This window comes from Sphaeramia orbicularis, chromosome 12 (genome assembly GCF_902148855.1).
Source record: "Sphaeramia orbicularis chromosome 12, fSphaOr1.1, whole genome shotgun sequence".
In the NCBI taxonomy this organism is placed as follows: domain Eukaryota; kingdom Metazoa; phylum Chordata; class Actinopteri; order Kurtiformes; family Apogonidae; genus Sphaeramia; species Sphaeramia orbicularis.
Window position 1 is genome coordinate 62,221,918 of NC_043968.1, and position 5,570 is coordinate 62,227,487.

Consider the following 5,570-nt stretch of genomic DNA (forward strand, 5'->3'; position numbering starts at 1 on the left):
ATCTTCGTCATTGTTAATTACACTGAAAAAAATGTTTTGTTGAACAAACGTAATTTTATTTCGTCAAGTTTTTGCACGAAATAATTTTATCTGAAGCTAGATATAATATTTACGTTGACTCAACTAATCATTTTTAAGTAAATTCAAATAAATAATATTAGTAATTTTATCTCAATAACTTTGAGTACATTTCACTTAAATTTCCTTAGTAAGTTCAATTAAAACAATTTTGAATGTACTTAAATAAATTATGTATACTTTTTAAATTTTTTTGTGCCCTCTCAAACCAATTAAATTGTTTAAAACAAAACTATTTATTTCAGTTGATTCTAATTAAATGTTTTAGCTATAATTAGTTCAACTTTTAAAACATTTTAATACAGAGCATCATACACTACACAAAACCACAAAATCTGTTTAGACATCCAATTTTAATAAGAGCTCAATTCTCAACATCTCATATCAGAGCAGACAAATGACCTAAGAATCCTTTTATAAGATGAACACCTGTAAATACTAAGTGCAGACATAACAAACACTTTAACAGATACATGACTATGTTAGTTAAAAAAAAAATCTGTAAATGACCATTAAGCAAGAAGACAACCTGATACATTGTAAGGGGTCTCCTGATCAGATGTGAGGCAACTTTTGCTCTCAACATGTACAACATGGCTTATAAGACAAAAACCTGTAAAATGCAAGGTGCATAAAAGTTGTTTTAACTTTAACCCTTATCTTTTAAAAGCATCTACTAAAGAGGTAAAACACAAGAAAGCAGAAACCCACTGTTCAGATTCTGTCAACCATAATCGTAACCATAACCATAACCATGAGGATGGAATGAACAATATAAACACATTTGAGTAGGCAGCAGACTTGCTCTATCCCTGTGACATGCAAAGTCATGGTTACCCTATCCTTCCCACAAAATACACCTATACCTTCAATTACTGGTAAGAACATTACCAGGAGAAAAAAAATCACAATCAAATAACTGAATAAACAAGAAAAGCACTCGGAGAGCGCAGACCTCCGCCAAGACAGATCTGTTCCCCACCCCAATCACCACCAAAATTTAATCATTTCTTCTTTGTGCCAGTATCAACATTTCCTGAAAAATTTCATGAAAATCCATCCATAACTTTTTGAGTTATCTTGCTAACAAACAAACACACACGCACACAAAGCAAAGTGATCACAATACCTCCTGGCGGAGGTAACAAATAACCACATCATGTCATTTCAAGTGTGGCTGAATAATTCCTACCGTCCAACACTGATTTTGTTGTTTAGGCCAAGGACCCTGGAAGAGCTTTTCCTCATCCATCTGCATGAGTTCTTTTTGAATAAATTCGTAGTAGTGTCTCAGTTCTTTGGGGTAGGCCAGGTTCAGTTCATAGATCACTCCATGCATCACTGCACAGGCCTTGGCTTCAGATCCAAGATAAATGTCCAGGAAGAGAACTCCTTCAACAAAATTCCAACGTCATCAGAATGTCCAGGATCTCCATTTTCCTTGCTGATGACATAAATACCCATGGTGCACCTCTGCATGTCTGTCTGGATGTCATTTCCTTTGATGTCCTGCATTTTAAGTAAATAAGAGAAAAGGGAAACATGTGAATACTTTGTCCACACAAGCAACATTTTTGCATCAAGGTGTTTCATGGGTATTACGTGATCTAAGGTGTGCTTCAACTCCATGCTAGGATCTATAATATACTTCAAGCGACAGGAACAAAATATTTTACCATACTGACTTTAACAGGTAAAGCAGCACTAGAAGCTACACTACATGTCAAGTAATCTATTATCATGCACTGTAACAATAACTGATTCTTTTACACACACTAGACACCTCTGTCAGATATGAAAGAACCAGTGGCAAACCGCAGCTACGGCAACAACTTTAGAAACTTTGTACAGGTAAAGAATACAAGTTATATTCAAAAATGTAAAGCAAATACACTAACTTACCATATACTCATGGATCAGATGTCCGTCATCCTCACCAAAGTAGAGGCAAAGTGCCTTGAGGACTGCTGCCCTTCTCCAATGAACATCACGCATACCCTGTGTGAAGAGATTCCACTGATATAAACATTTCCAAACACTTGAATAATTATAAAAACATTTGGAATTTTCATTTTCAACCTTTGGTTATACTGTAAATAACCTTATTTCTTTGATTACAAAATAGTAAAGTGTGATTATGTAATATGTGACATGTATGGTAGTTTATGTTCACTCCCCACCTGAGAAAATAGGGATGATTTTGCTTCTATAACATTTCATCATCCTTTATGTGGAAAAGTGTCTTACAGTAATAATCCAGGCTGTTACTGAAACCACAATAGGTTCAAACACTTAGAGAGTATATCAAAGCACACATACTACTAATTTTAAACAACATTAAATGAATGTAGTTACCTCTTGTCAGATGTGCAGATGTTTGGCTGGTTTCTGGCCTGTGACACCTCCCTTCTTCAGCTGAGGCTGAAGACTGTCCAACTGTGCCATGAAGGTCATCTCCAGCGGATGTGTTATAATTCGCCGAAACTCAGCATTTATCTGTTACACGTAAAAGAAAGTGGCAGAAGACAAAGAGTACTGTGTTTAGCGATTTATGTAATGATGATCCAAGACCCCACCATCAGCTGAGGTTGTTTCATAGCATAAGAATTTGTGTACCATGTTTTAGTCAACTGCCTCAAATCCATTCAGAGAAAAACAATTCTTTAAATCATAATGCACAGTGAAAAAGCACAATGAAAAAAGGCACAGAGGAGGGAGCAAGCCTGTATTTACCTCATCAACATAGAAAAGTGCAGGCCACCTCACTTTAAACTCTCCAGCACACGGACTTCCATGCACCACTTCTTTTCTTCTGTATGAGAAAGTATTAGGCATCATCTCCTATCAAGAAGAGCAGACAAAATCACACATTACTTCACCTCAGGGAAACCAACTTTGATTATACAGACAGAATGAAAACGCACATGTAGTTCAACCTACTCTATGTGTATAGACAATCATGACTACACCTTATGGCAACCTGATGATGATCTAATTAACTTTTTTAAATTCACAGCATTCTTAGCTTGTCCCATCCTTTCTGACCACAGAGTGACCTTAAGAAAGATACCACACACTTATACACACCTATACTTTATTATCTATCCTCGGCACAATTGGCAGATCTATTATGAGATTAATGTTCAATTTAAACTGACTGATTGATGTATCACTTCCAAGTTTAACATGGCTGTGAGGAATCTTTTTCTTAAGTGTACTTACCCAGACAATAAAGGTCCCAACCTTGGGTTGAAAACCCAATGAGTTAAACCTTGCCAGATAAGAACACAAATATACAAAATCGTGAGTAAAAAGTCTACATTGTAACTGTGCCTCAGTAATACATGCATAACAAAAGACAGATTAGAGTTAAGTAAGGAAAAAGGTGCTATGTTATTTTCGGTATTTATTCACTACTAGATTACTTTCTGTGCTATACTACTGCGAAATGGCTATAGTTCACCTTACAGCATTCATTTATCACACATTTCATTTTAAAAAATGAACATTTTTAACGTATTTATTAACATTTTAAATCACAAATTAAAAGAAATGCATTGATAGTAAATACATTTTCATATAATTCTCATGTTCAAAACAAAGTCTTAAGGTGTTTATATTTTGTTTTTTAGTTGTAATGTCATGTCTCTTGCTGTATGTCTCATGTCTGTAACGGCCACATCTAGTGAGTCAAACCTGTGCATACTAAAAATAACCTGTTCATAACATAAGACTGACTTTTCTCAGCATCCAAAGCATGCACTGAATCATTAACATCAATTCTCTATAAACTATACGGGAGCTAGTCAGACACCTTTGAAACGAGTCGGCTCTTTCAGTGTTTATCCAACTATAATACATAAACATACACACAGTAAATAAGTGAGCCGCAGAACCAAACCAGTCATAGTACTAACCTAAGACCAACTTGGAGGTGATAACGCCGCACAGGCGTGTGCGGTGGACAGCAGCAGCACCACCGCTTCTGCCGCCCAGAAAAACAAAGGCCCTCCGATTTTAGCAAGCCAGGCACTTATTGCACCCGAAACACACTGAAAAAATTCATAGATTGTTGGAGCAGGAGTCCAGTTGTCTGAAACAGTCTGGCTCAGTCCTAGCTAACTCACCTCACCATCTCTGATAGCGGCTAAATAGCGTCTTAGAGCCGAATTAAACGTGAAGTGTTGAAGTAAAGTAAAATGTACAAACACTGTGGTTAAAGTAAAACTAAGACACATTAATGAATATTAAAGACTTACCCAAAGTAGGTGGCAGGTGTCCGGAGTGAGGAGGCTAACCGACTTGTATGTGGCAAGATCCTGAAAAGGCGGTATGTGTGTGCGCATGCGGCAAATTCAAAGCTCCCAAACAGGAGTCCCCTTGCTGGTGCGTTCATGAGTATTGGAGAAGTCATACTTTCACCGTATGACATTTCTCTTTCTATCTCTCTCCCTTAAGTAGCTGAGGTACTTCTCCAGAAGTGTTTTTAAATACTCTAAAGACATCCAAGCAAACATCAACTTACTATGGCCCGCCATGTTTTCCAAGGTTGCTCAATGAAACGCATTTACCTCAGAAGTTGGAATTTCCGACCCGGATCTTTCCAAGTTCCGAGTGCTAAAAGAACGCAGCATTATGGGCACATTAAGATGAACTAATTTTTTTTGAGTTAGATTTAATTGAATGAAATACGTTTGCCTTAATTTTGACTTTTTATGTTGGAATTATTTATATTTTATTAGTGGAGTCAAATAACACAAATATTTTATTAAAATATGCTTGATATTTATATGTAACATTTACTAAGGGTCAGAATCATTTTTTTCAGTGTAGAGAATTACAGCTGGTAAGTGCTTTCAATTCAACATACTATTGTTTTGGAGGTTTTCTGTCAGTGCAGACGTATTTTCTTGGCGGTTGTTGCCAAGGTAAAGGCCCAGCAGTAGTGCTCACAGTTCACTACTGATTTACTGGAGTTGAACCCTTAGTATTGACCCAAGTGAGTGGATGATCTACTGGTACTGTGGATATTTAAGTAGGGTTAACATCAAATACTTGATACAACACAGCTACAACAGCTTTGTGCCAGAGCTTTACTAAGAAGTAACGTTAGCCAAAACGATCTGTAATTTAAGGTATGATTTTACACAAGAATACAGCATAGATTAACATTACCTGACACGAATCCAGGTTTCGTTGCCTGGATTCCAGTTACTTCTACGAATTGCAGCGATCCATCTGCTTCCTCTGTCTTTGCTTTAGGTAGCCGGTAAAACGATAGCTCCGAGTGCTTTTTAAACCTATTTGTGCAATCAGTGGCACAACAGCTCTTCCCCATTTTTTAGACTGTTCTAAAGTTTTCGCAGTATTCAAACCAAAGCCTCTACTCATCTCCCTCTTTCTGCCACTCAGCGGGCGTAATTGCGGTGACTTCCGCTAGCGGTGACGTCACGTGCATACCCTCTATAAAAGGGATTGTGTTTCCACCCTGG

The 5,570-nt window shown here is 37.0% G+C and overlaps 1 long non-coding RNA gene across 1 annotated transcript; it reads right to left on the reverse strand.

Moving 5' to 3' along the window:
• Nucleotides 1–2,257: 2,257 nt before the first annotated feature.
• On the reverse strand, nt 2,258–3,535 carry LOC115430323 (uncharacterized). The gene is made up of 4 exons (XR_003936923.1): nt 3,301–3,535; nt 2,812–2,919; nt 2,434–2,574; nt 2,258–2,345 (listed from the first exon to the last, which is right to left on the reverse strand). It is a non-coding gene; the product is annotated as an uncharacterized LOC115430323 (long non-coding RNA).
• Between the last annotated feature and the right edge of the window lie 2,035 nt (nt 3,536–5,570).